Below are 13,694 nucleotides of genomic sequence, written 5' to 3' on the forward strand. Positions count from 1 at the left end.
TTGCTTAAATATTGTGTAAAAAGTCACATTTGAAAGATGGCCAAAGAAAGATAGCTATAGGAAGAAACATTTTCAAGTCTTTAAAAAGGGATATATTAAGAAGTATTCAGAAGAGCTAACATTTGCTTTAACTCATTAACTTACCTTGTGAGTGTTGCTGAAATTTTGGCTGTGAATATAGATACTGTGTCTTTTAACTTATGTTCCCTCCTTTGTATAGGATCATCACACAGGGCACAGGGCAGGATGGGGGAGTTCTTAAAGGTTCCCATATCGCAGGCCCAGGGCCCTTGTCATTGAATTACTTCTCGAGGTCTTTGTATCCATGTCTACTGGTTAACCTGTGTGAAGATATGTGAACTCCCATACCGTGACAACATTGTGAATGAGTGCCATTTTGATTAAAGAAAGGCAAATTCATTTAAAAGTTTTGCCGAATTCATACAAGCTCAACCAATAATACTAGGGCCTCCACCACCGTCATGTGATAGTTGGGTGTTTTGACTTTGGAAGGTGGATGCTGATGCCTCAGGAGCCGAGGCACCACTGCAGGAGAGCAGTTGCCTACTTTTACAGACGAGGAAGCTGGGCCCCAGGAGGTGAAATGACTCATCTGACATTACAGTGGAGAGTATCAGGGCTAAGATGGGAGTACAACTCCTCTCGTGTCTGTGGCTTAGAATCACATAGAACCATGAACTTATTACAGTATCAGGGGGTGTGGTGGTAAAGAATCTGCCTGGCAACGGGTTTGGTCCCTGGGCTGGGAAGATCCCCTGGAGTAGGAAATGACAACCCACTCCAGTATTCTTGCCTGGAAAATCCCATTGACAGAGGAGCCTGGCGGGCTACAATTCATGGGGTCTCAGAGTCCAACATGTCTAAGCACAGCATAACAATAACAATGAACCTAACAAAGAGGAATGGAATTTGTGAGGAGTGATATAAAGAGAGCAGTAACTTTTTCTTAGATTACTTTAAATGTTTTGAAGTGTTTTTGTTTTTTACCACTGGGGAGTAAGAGGCAAGGGATAACTTGATTAGGGAAGATAATGTTATGTAGTGTTTATGGAAATTGTTTCTGTTACGCTGTTAACTTTTTACTCCCTGGAAACTTAACTAGTGATAGCAGAATCATCATTTTGATAATACTCTTAAACTTTTTGAAGTAATTTTTATAAATATAATTTTATATCTTTATAAAGTCTGAGAAACAGACTTTAGGGAGGGTTTGATGAGCTCTTTTAAGACTTGGGAATGCTGTTAAACAGAAATGAATGGCCTATGGTCTCTTAGTTTTTGAATCTATGTCTCTTAATCTTCAGTTTTATTTTATGTCCATTGTCTGTATTTTAATTTTGTGGCATGTTTTTGCTTTCCTGTGTTTCTTTAGTGAGGGAGTATATTTATCGGAAAGAAGTTGAAATGCCAGTCCGTCTGTTTTGATTTTTGTAGCATGTCTTAAAGAATCAATTGGTGAATGCATTGAAATTGATGACTTAATGTCCAAGGGTTATATATGTTGTATTTTTTCAAGTCAATGACTTGAAATACGTGATACCACAGTAGCTGCTAAATACGTGACTTTCTGATAAGACTTTACCAGTTCAGTGGTAACTCTGAAATGTCATGTAAGTTGGCAAGAGAAGGTGTGAATTGGTGCCTTCTACATTGTCTATGTGAGTGGCATAAGATTACATAAGATTAGAAAAAGCTCAGTTATGCATTCACTCTGCAGAAGAAGGGTCAAGTCAGTGAGCTGAATTGGAGACCCAGTAGAGGAAAGTTGCTCTGAGGAAAGCGATTTAAATAGCAGTACTTTCGATCCTTTCTGTAGCCAGGTAAGGGAATTACAGTAAGGCCCAGAATTCTATGAATTTCAGTAAGCTAATGTCATATAAATAAAAAAGGGACCTCAGTTACAGGCCTGGTTCTGTTAGTAATGTTGCAGTTTTGGTCCCTCTGTAATTGAGTCCTTGATGAACCTATTCAAGGTAACAGTTCCTCTGCAATCTGTGTTTGTAGTTTATGGAAGAGGTTTCTATAGCAAATGAAACAAAGGATATGGCCAGTATCACTCGTGAGTGTCTTAGTGAAGTATCTCTAAGAAATAGGAAATACTTTATGCCTTTACATGAAATTCTTTCATCTCAGGAGACCTTGCCTTCATCATTTTAATTCATTTTATCACTTAGAACAAACTACTACCCAGACAAAAGACATGAGACTAAGAAGTTAACAGAACCTTTAAAAAATGAACTTAGAGAAAAGTTCACAATGAGTGTGTTGTGGAGGTGAATTTGCTGTTAGTACTAGCTGAAAAGTTAAGAAAAAATTAGAGTCACCCTTATGGATTCATTAATATATCAATTCTGCATTGAACAGTTAACTGCTGTGAGAGACTCAGGATGCTGGGTGAAAATGAGAGTTTCTGTTCTCATGAAGCTTGTAGTCTAGTGGTGAGAGATACCTCCGTTGTGTGCAGGAGTTTATAAGTGTTATCAAGGGGCTGTGATAGAAACTGATCCCGGAAAGCCAGCTTTACACAGAGTGGCCAGGAAAGGTTTCTCTGAGGATGAGACATGGAATTGAGGCTTACAGGAAGAGGAGAAGTTGAACATACGTATATGAAGTGAAAGAAATGGCAAGTGGAAAAGCCGGGAGATAAAACAGGATTTGGCATGCTGGAAGGACAGAAAGGTCATTCACATGCAGTTAGGAAGAGTGGAGGGGACTGACTGCAGATGGACAGGTAAGAAAGAATTCCATCATGGAGGGTCCTTGCGGTCCATGGAGAGTCTTACCGATTTTATTTTGAGAGCATTGCTTAGACATGGAAATAACTTCAGCAGGGGATGACATGGTCTAAATTATGTTTATAAAACAATCACTGTGGCTTCTTTAGGGTAGCAGATTGAGAAAACATCCAAGAATAGAAGCTTCAAGACTAGTTAGAAGACTATTTGAAATAGTGCAGAAAGGGATAATGATTTGAATATGGGTTTGAGGGTTTTGGGTTTTTTTCTGTAATCTGCAGTTATTATTGCTGCAAATTCAATCCTGTGTTTCTCTATTGTCCATTGGAAAGCAATTTTACAATAATCACTGTTTTTTAATCAAAACTATAATACCATAAGAGGCTTTTTGTTGTAACTTACTGTGGCAAGAAATTAGTTTCAGATGGAAAACCCTGTATGTCTTTACCTGTGATTGTATTAGGCATGCTCTTTGGAAAGTTTTGATTAATAATGAATTAATTATAATTTTGCAGGTTTTTTAGCCGCCTTTTATTTCAGGTACTTCATTAAGTGTTTTCTAATCCACTATCTCATTTAATCTTCACAATAATCCTGTGATGGACATAGGTACTTACTGCTGTTATCTGCATATTCAAAGTAAGGAAACCAAGGGATTTAGAAGTTAAGGAACTTTTCCAAGGTCATGCAGAGAAGAAACGAGCAATTCGAATTTGAACCTAGTTTTCCCTGATACCATAGCTAAAATAGTTTTTTTTTTATTAATAAACTAACATAGTCTGAGTGAACTCCTGGAGTTGGTGATGGACAGGGAGGCCTGGTGTGCCGCGATTCATGGGGTCGCAAAGAGTTGGACACAACTGAGCGACTGAACTGAACATACCTTTTATTAAGAAACAATTTAGGCCTAGTAAAATACACAGATCCTGTGTGTCCTTTGATGAATTTTGGCAGTTGTGTCCATCTATGTAGACACTTTCCCAAACAAAATACAGATTTCTGTCACTACATAATGTTTCTTATGTCCCTTCCAGTCAGTTCCCACCCCCATAAACAACTGTTTTTTCTGGCCTCCATCACCATGTATTGTTTTTGCCTCTTCTTGGACTTCATGTGAATAAACAGACACTGTTTATTGTTTTGTGTCTGGCTTCTTTCACCCAGCATAACATTCTGGAGACTCACGTATGTTGTTGCTTACTCTTTCGTATTGCCAAGGAACACTATATCAACTGTATCAGTGTATGAACCCATTTACTTGTTCAGGGATTTAAGTTTTTCTAGTTTTTGCTAGTTTGTGAATAAAACTGCTGTGAGCATTTGTGTGCAAGAATATCTGTTCATTTCTGTTGTGTAAATACTTAGAAGTAGGATTGCTGGTTCATAGGTAAGATGTATATTTACCTTTTTAAAAGCTGCCAAACAGTTCTCTGAGATGGCTGTAGAACTTCGAGTAGAAGAATTCCCTGAGCTATACAGCAGAGTGCCTACTGGCACTCTGTATGAAAATTGCAGTTGCTGTATTCTCTACATCAATGTTTAGTATCGTCAGTGTTTTAATTTTAGCCATTCTAGTCAGTGTGACGGAGAAGGCAATGGCACCCCACTCCAGTACTCTTGCCTGGAGAATCCCAGGGACCGGGGAGCCCTGTGGGCTGCCGTCTACGGGGTCGTACAGAGTTGGACACGGCTGAAGCGACTTAGCAGCAGCAATCAGTGTGAAGTGGTATCTCATGGTTTTAGTTTGTATTTCCCTAATGACTAATGATGTTGAGTACCTTTTGATGTATCTACTGACCATTTGTACATTTTTTCTGTTGTTGCTTTTGAGTTTTTAGGGATTTTGTTCTTTAAATATTTTTGATATTTCTGTTTTCTCCCAGATTGTAGTTTGCTCATTTATTTCCCTAGTAGTCTTTTGATGAGCAGAAATGTTTAATCCTGATGAAAATTTATCAGTTTATCAGTTTTGTCTTTCATAGTTACTGTTCTGTCTCATGAAATCTTTGCTTCACAAAGGTGTTTTCTCCTAGAAGATTAATCTTAGCTTTAGAATTCAGTCTCTGATCCCTTTAGAATTTATTTTTGTATGTGGTAAAGGGCAGGGTTCATCTTTTTCATGTTTATCTCATTGTTCCAGCACCTTTATTGAAAAGACTTTTCCCCACTGAACTGCCTTGGCACCTTTGTCAAGTCAGTTGACCGTATATGTGAGGGTCAGTTCTGGACAGTAGCCTGATTCATTTGTCTGTCTTTATACCAATACCACAATGTCTTGTTTATAGCTTAATTAGATAGTGTATGTTGTCTAAGTTTGTTCTTTTTCAAACTAGTTTTATTTCTCCTAGGTTCTTTTATTTTTTTATATAGCTTTTAGAAATGACTTGTCGATTTTTCTTACAAAAATAACACACCAGGATTTTTATTTGAATGGTGTTGAACTTGTATATAAATTTTGTGAGAATTGACCTATTAACATTAAGTCTTCCAACCTGCATACATGGTTTTACCTCTCCATTTATTTCATAGGACAGACTGCATGATCACTTTACTTTAGTAGAGCTGGGGAATTCTCTTTTAAGTCTAGTACAACACCAATTCTTAGACAGCATACATTTCATGTTAGAAGAGTCTGTTTCACAAAAGACTATGTTTCATTACATCGTGAGGAGTAGTGAAAAATTCCCCATGTATTTGGTTCTGAAGAAAGTTTACTTTCCCCCCAAAACTGGTCTTTTACTACTAATTTCTGTTTTGCACTAATGAAAGTATGATCTCTCATGGTTTAATTCAATTACCTAATAAGTTGGTCTGTGATAACTAGTATTCTTATGAAATATTGCAAATGGTGTGATTTATTTTATGTGGAGGCAGTCAGAAAATCTCTCAAAGTAATGAATATGGCTACATTTTCTAAGTTCAGGAGAAATATGTTTGCCTTATAAATAATGAAAATAATAGCTTTGGGAATTTGACTGTGCCAGTGGTGATTAAAATAAAGAGTAATTGAGAGCATTCATCTTTCAATATGTAACATCAGAAGAGTTACCTCACGGGGTTATTGTGTGTACCTCACGGGGGGGTTATTGGGAGCTTTGCAGCATGAAGTGTATGTCAAGTGCTGAGTACTTGAGTACATTGCTGAGCATAAAGTAAGCTCTCAATAGACTTCTCTTTTTAAAAGTAATTTTTATTGCCTTGAACTTGCTTTACAGTGTTAGGTTTTAATGTAAAGCAAAGTGAATCAGCTATACGTATCAGCTATCCCCTCTTTTTTTCATTTCCTTCCCATTTAGGTCAGCACAGAGCTTCGAGTAGAATTCCCTGAGCTATACAGCAGTTTCTCATTAGTTATCTATCTTATACATAGTATCAATACTGTGTATATATTAATCCCAATTTCCTAATTCCTTATACCCACCCCTTCCTACCTGGACCTAGGGATTGTCAAACTTCTATCTCTTTGTTTATAGCAAACTATACCATTGTTGTCCTTCAGTTGTGACTGGCACTTTGTGATCCCATGGACTTTAGCTCACCAGGCTCCTCTGTCCTTGGGATTTCCCAGGCAAGAATACTGGAGCATGTTGCCATTACCTTCTCCAGGGGATCTTCCCAACCCAAGGATCGAACCTATGTCTCCTGCATTGTAGGCAAATTCTTTACCTCTGAGCCATTGGGGGAAGCCTGTGAGTGTGTGTATATGTGTGTGTGTGTGTGTTTGTGTGTATCACTGTTCATTATACTTGAAGGATTTTTTTTTTCTTTTACTAGACTGGAAATTATTGCTAATGTATTGGAATGAAACTCCATCAGTTTTTTTTGCGTCCAGTGGTAGTGGTTAATTTATGGTCTCATGGCATTTGTTATTACCTTAGCACTAGATATGTATTATTTTTGACTTTTAATTCCTACATAATAGCTGGATTTTACCATATTCATCTGTAAGATATTACATCACATCATCTTTTATGGTGTCATTTGGAATGTGGAGCTAATTGGTATAAGTTAGCTACAGACATAAGAGACTTTAAATGTAGATATTAGCTATCAGTTTAAGTCTGAGATGGAATAGGGAGGGTAGAAAGGAGAAAGGAATACATTGGAATATAGTTTAGTGCTTTTTGTCTAATACTTAGGCTAACAGGTGATTTTTAACATTTTTGAAAATGGAATCTCACTAGACTCAGATTTATGAGTCCCTTTTCCCCCCCTGTGACTAGGATATGAATGTGTGTCTGTGTGCTGTGAATTTATATCTATACCTCTAAGTCTATTTGTATAAATTTAAGTACTATGAAGATTAAATAGGACCTCTCATCTTTGGCAGTGTGCCCAAGAAACTCAGAGACTATTTATCTCCAAATCCTAAATTGATGTTTAAGTGAATAGATGTCGCACAGTTCAAAGTTGAAAAGATACCTGTGAGGACAGAGATTGTTTCGTTTGAAATATCGTTTCCTGATGCAGTGTTTCATTTGCAATACACCCTCCCACCCCAAGGCAGATTGCAACTGGCCAGAAGAGTGGTGTTTCCTATGTCCAGATCAGCTGGCCAGTGATAGAAGTGATTATGTTTTCCAGAGATTTTAATAAATACCTATTTGGAAAAAATATGATAGAATTCTAAGTTTTAAATATCTTTTAAACAAATAGTTCCATGAAATCTCCTAACAAACATGCCTATTAAAATATTCAACAATCCACTTGAACTCACTTATCCTACTTATTAGTATAATAAATAGGTTTATTATATATATGTTTATTATTTTATTTATATTTATTAAATATATTTTTTATTTATTACATTTATTAACCTACCTAATAAAGTAGATTCTTTATTTCTTATATTTTTGGTTTTGGCTATGTAAGCATAGCTTAATTTTAATTTTTGTAGTTGTTTTAGTATAAAGATTTTAAGAAAACAGTTGGTACAAATAAATTAGATAATAAAATCAGATTCATTACAATTTGAATATTAAAAGCCAGATATGATGGTTCAAGCTCAAAGAACATGTGTAACTTTAGGTATTTTTGAGGAAAATGATCTAAATGAATTGTTTCTTAGCATGCTTAATGTGTTAGGCTCTGATATGAAAATAATTGCATTTTTAAAATGAGCAATAATCAACTTTTCACATTACTACACCTTCCTTTGAGAGTAAAAAGTTCTTGTTAAGATGGTAGTTTGTTATTTCTACCAAATAAAGCTAAGTGATTAAATATATTGATCAACTAAAGCTTTTCCCCCCTTCACTGGAAAATAAAAAGGAAAGGATACTATATATGTGTGTGGGGGGAGGGGGTATGGTGAGCCTATCTATGTTCATATGTATTACTGAAATTGCTTTGAAATACAGTAAGTGTTCAGAATAAATTCTTCGAGTCTTAAGAAGTAATATGTCACGTTTTCTGCATGTGTGTGTATCAGAACCAAAGCAGTGGGGTGTTTCATCTGAGAATGTGCTATTATTATCAGTAGTATTTGAGAAAACAGAACTCAGTGGACTGAATACGATTTTCTTTACAAGTTTCTTTGAAGTATTAGGATTCATTTTATTAATATAAATTGTGAGGCTATATACAAAATTCTGGGAGTGTTGTGTATGATGTTATTGCAGAAAGGCAGTTTTTTTATTTTAAAACCTGTCTCTGTCCATAAGATGTATGTTTATTTATCCATCTATTTGTCCACTTTATTTTTTAGAGCAGTTAGGTTTTCCATGTATTTCCTGCCCCAGTGTGGACCTCTCAGCAACCATCAACATGTTGTACCACTTATCCGTTGGTTGCAGTTGATGAACCTACACTGACACATCATAGTCACCCAAAGCCCATAGTTTACACGAGGAGTCACTTTTGGTGATGTACGTTCTGTGGGTATGGATGCATGTATGATAACATGTATTCATCTTTATGTTTTCCTACAGACTAGTTTCACTGCCCTAAAAATCTTCTGTGCTCTGCTTATTCATCCCTTCCTCCTCACCGCAAACCCTGGAAACCACTGATCTTTTTACTGTCTCCACAGTTTTGCCTTTTAGACTGTCTTACAGTTGGCATCACACAGTCCATAACCTTTTCAGATGGGCTTCCCTGGTGGCTCAGGGGGTAAAGAATCTGCCTGCTTTGCAGGAGAGCTGGGTTCAGTCCCTTGCTCTGGAACATCCCCTGGAGAAGGAAATGGCAACCCACTGCAGTATTCTTGCCTGGAGAATTCCATGGACAGAGGAGCCTGGCAGTCCATTGGGCTGGAGTCGGACACGACAGTGACTAACACGTTTACTCTGTGGCTTTTCCTGGCTTGATAGTTCATTTCAGCATTGAAGACTCTTGCATTCTCTGGATGAACCATAGTTTGTTTATCCATTCACCTACTGAAGGATGTCTTGATTGCTTCTAGATTTTGGAAATTATTAATAAAGCTGCTATAAAATGTATGTGCAGATTTTTGTTTGGATTTTTCAACTCTTTAAGGAGTACAATTGCTGGATCATGTGGTAAAAGTATGCTTATTTTTATAAGAAACCACCAAACTAACTTCCAGAGTGGCTGTACTCTTTTGAATCCCCATTTCCAGTGAATGAGAGTTCCTTTGTTTCACATCCTTACCAGCATTTGGTGTTGCATTTTTTGGAGTTTGATTATTCCCATAGGTGCATGGTGTATTTCATTGTTGTTTTCATTTGCAGTTTACTAATGATACCTGATGTTGGGCATCTTTTCATGTTTATTTGCCAGTTGTGTATCTTTTTTGGTGAGATATCTGTTCATATCTTTTGCCCATTTTTAAGTAAGATTGTTCATTTTATTGTTGAATAGTAAGAGTTCTTGGTGTATTTTGGATGTACCGTTTTCTCGTTAGACTATTTGTTTTTTACTCTTGAGTTTGAGAGTTCTTTGTATATCGTACAGTAATTACTAATCTCTTGTTAGGTATAAAGTTTGCATATATATTCTTTTGCCTTTATAGCATGTTTTGTCATCTTTTTAACAGCAGGAAGGGTCTTGTACAGAGTGAAAGTTTTTAATCTGATGAGATTCTATTTATCACTCTTTTATAGGTTATGTATTTGGTATCAAGTCTAAAACATTTTGTTTACACTTTTTGTCTAGCTTTAGATCCTGAAAATGTTCTCTCAATTTTTGAAGTTTTTGTTTTGAGTTAATTTTTTGTTTAAGAGGTTTAGATTGAGGCTTTTTTTTTTTTTTTGCCTTTGTGTATCTAATTGCTCACGCACCTTTTGTTGAAGAGAGGCTATCCTTCTTCCATGGAATTGCTTTCATACCTTTTTCAAAAATCAGTTGACCATATTGTATGGATCTATTTTTGGGTTGTTTATCCTGTTACACTGATTCATATGTCTGACTCTTTTCCAGTACTACATTTTCTGACTTACTCTCCATTTTAATGTCATTTAGAATTATTCTTCTGACTTTATTTTCTTTTTCAAAATTATTTTTGCTTGCCTCCTCCTTTGCATTTCCGTATATATTTTAAAATTCTCTTGTCTAATATCTACAAAAATAATCTTACTGGAATTTTAATAGGAACTTAATTTGTAGATCAATTTGAGGAGAATTAATGTCTTTTCTGAGTTTTTCAGTCTATGAATATGTCTCTCCCTTTATTTAGATCTGTTACTTCTTTTATCACTGTTTTGTAATTTAAGCATGCCAATCCTATACATGTTTTGTTATATTTGTACTAGGGAATCCACTTTCTTTATTTTTAGCAATTATAAGTGGTATTTTTTAAATTTCAGTTTCTACATCTTCATTGTTGGCATATGGAAATATGGTTGCATTTTGTCTGCTGATCTTGTAACCTATACCTTTTTTTGGTATATTCTCTGGGATTTTCTATGAGCTACATATTTTTAAAAGATCACTCTGGCTATTGTGTGAAAGGTAAGTTATACTAGAGAAGAGCATAAACAATCGGCATAGTCAAGAAATGATCGATATAATCCAAGCAAGAGATAATGCTTTTGTGTAGGATAGTTAGTTATTCAGTAGTGAGAAATGATTGGATTTTTGATATACCTGGAAGACAGCACTCATGGGAGTCTTCAGTGAGAGAAAGAGAGAAATTAAATTTTTCTCCAACCAACCAAATCAAGGTATACTTATGATTATATAAAATGTCTTCTACAGAGGTGGGAAGACATAGGTGTGTATATACGTTAAAGGATGGAAGGAGATAGTCTCCCTGTTGTTTATAATTTGTTTATTATTGGCTGTACCGGGTCTTAGTTGCTGATGGGCTTTCCTCTAGTGGCAAGCGAGGGCCATTCTCATGTTGCTGTGTGTGGGCTTCTCATTGCTGTGCATGGGCTTCTCGTTGCTTTGCGTGGGCTTCTCGTTGCAGTGGCTGCTCTTGTTGCAGAGCACAGGCTCTAGGGTGCAAGGGCTTCAGTAGTTGTGGCCCGTGGGCTCAGGGGTTGGGGCTTCCAGCCTCTAGGGCACAGGGTCAGTAGTTGTGGTGCACGGGCTTAGCTGCTCCGCTGCATGTGGGATCTTCCTGGATCAGGGATCAGATCTGTGTTTCTTGCATTGGCAGGTGGATTCTTTATTACTGAGCCACCAGGGAAGCCCATCTTTTAGTTTTTTGAGTGTTTAGGAAGATCCTGTGGATGGAGGAGCATGGTAGGCTGCAGTCCATGGGGTCGCTAGGAGTCAGGCACAACTGAGAACTTCACTTTCACGCATTGGAGAAGGAAATGGCAACCCACTCCAGTGTTCTTGCCTGGAGAATCCCAGAGACAGTGGGCTCCCGTCTATGGGGTTGCACAGAGTTGGACACAACTGAAGCGACTTAGCAGCAGCAGGATCACTATAAAAGAATTAAGTTATGGACAGTTAAGGTGCCCAAACTGTAAATGATGCTTTATAGTCACCCCAGATATGCTTGCTGGTGATAAATTTTGAAGTGATTTGTTTTAAGCAAATTAGTCCTATTAGTAGCTACTTGTGAACTATTTAGGGCCAGACTGCTTTATTTCATGTTAGCAGCTTAGAAAGGCATAAAGACTTGTTCCTTTTTAGGCAAAGTAAATTTGATTCAGAGGAAAGAGTTGGCATATACTTATTTTAAAATAGCATTTTATATTATTTAAGTAATTTACTTTTATGAATAAAAACTAAATAGCCAAGAGTTACAGTGAAAACATAGATTCTTCATCAAATCCTGCCTCTACTTTGCAAAAATGATCCGTTTATCTATGAAAGCTTCCAGAAATGTGATGTGCCTTTACCTTCTTAGCCATTCATCTTTTTAAAAAAAACGTAGTTAGATTTACACAGGATTTAGGTACTACTCATTTGAGGCTCTTTCTCTCATTTTCTATCTTCAGAATTCTTACCTGCTCTAATTTTCATTTGATATGATTCATTCTTAATCCTACATCTTAAGTTTATTAAAGAGGATTTTGATGCATTTAAAATATCTTTTTTCAGAGATTGATCTTTTGGAAATTAGAAAGCTTGATGAGGAAAACATATAGTTTTAAAATGCACAATTGGATCAAATGAGTGGAAAACAGATTTAGTATGTCAAAGTCTGAAAAAGTCAATGGTTTTAACATTTCATTGAAAAGAAAAATAAATTTTAAAACCAGAGGAATTACATCAATAGAAGGATAATACATTGATCAAAGATGTTATGAAAAGAAAAACTCTCATAGTATTAGCTAAATTTAGGATTTGAACTAGATATTAAAAAACAAGAACAAGAATATTAGAGATTTCTTTCTCCCTTATTCGTCTCAAGGGTGGCCTTAAAATTTTGGAGTTGGCGTGCTCAATTTTATAAACTCTATTTAGTTCTATATGAGTTGTGTTGCCTTTCATCCTGTTTCAGACTAATGCTGGGAGGATTAATGGATATAATATTCTAGGAGATTAGAAGATGACAGGTGTACAAGGCTGTATAATCATTTTAATTGTTCATAAGCAGTTTGCATTTATCCTGTATTCTGTTATCATGCTGCTTCTTGGATGAGGATAATAGTTTGCATATACTTTTCTTAAATTGTTACCTGTTCTTTTTACTCATTTAGGTCTTTACCAGCTTTTCTTAATGTTTAATGTTATTTAGTTTTCTTTCTAAAATTAAATAATTTGTCATTAAGTGCTTTTGTCTAAAATTGTATTGTGTCTATCTTTTGTCTCCATTTTGCTTGAAAAATAATTCTTACATATTTGCCAAGTTATGTCCCTTAACAAGTTCATTTAATTGAAGACTTTTGAAAAAAGCTAATGGAAGCTCAAAGGCAATATATAATATTTAAAGGTTATCAGCATAAATAACCATGATATATGAGATATAATTCTCTTAGTTTTGCAGTATAACTGAGGTCAGTGGTCTGAATATAACTTTAATATTGCCGTATGACTATAACTTTAAGATGTTATTTAATATTATTCCAGAAGGAAATGATAATAATAAGGATATGAATGGTTTTCTATCCAATAATCAAATATTTTAGGAATGCAAATTAAATCCTCCTCTCACTGCCTTTGTGATTTAAAATTAGAACATGGAAAGTTAATGAAATCATTTCAAGATGTGTTCACACACACACACACACAGAATTTTGTTTTATCTCAACACTCAGTTTTAGAGATAAAGATTTGTTTTTCTTTTGCTTCTGTGCGTAATAAAAGTAACAATGAAAGAGAATTTTATAACATCAGTTTCAAGTACTATCAAGTCCTTGAAAATTTTGAGAACTTAATTATGAGTACACTCATAAAACTCATTATACTAAATTCTCCAAGAGGTTTCTATAAAAATTTTAAATCATTTATTTTAGCATCCTTATTTTTAAAATTCATATTGTATAGAGACTAGCCAAGACAGTTTTTCTGCCATCAAGTTGGGATTTTTGTCTCTTACATTTTGTTTTTATAAACATTTTCTTTCGTTATTGATAC

The 13,694-nt window shown here is 35.6% G+C and overlaps 1 protein-coding gene across 19 annotated transcripts in view; it reads left to right on the forward strand.

The window, feature by feature from the left end:
* Nucleotides 1-13,694, forward strand: part of CAMK2D (calcium/calmodulin dependent protein kinase II delta) — a 310,011-nt gene that overhangs the window by 30,955 nt on the left and 265,362 nt on the right. The window lies entirely within an intron of this gene.

The sequence above is a fragment of the Capricornis sumatraensis genome, chromosome 7 (genome assembly GCF_032405125.1).
Source record: "Capricornis sumatraensis isolate serow.1 chromosome 7, serow.2, whole genome shotgun sequence".
Classification (NCBI taxonomy): domain Eukaryota; kingdom Metazoa; phylum Chordata; class Mammalia; order Artiodactyla; family Bovidae; genus Capricornis; species Capricornis sumatraensis.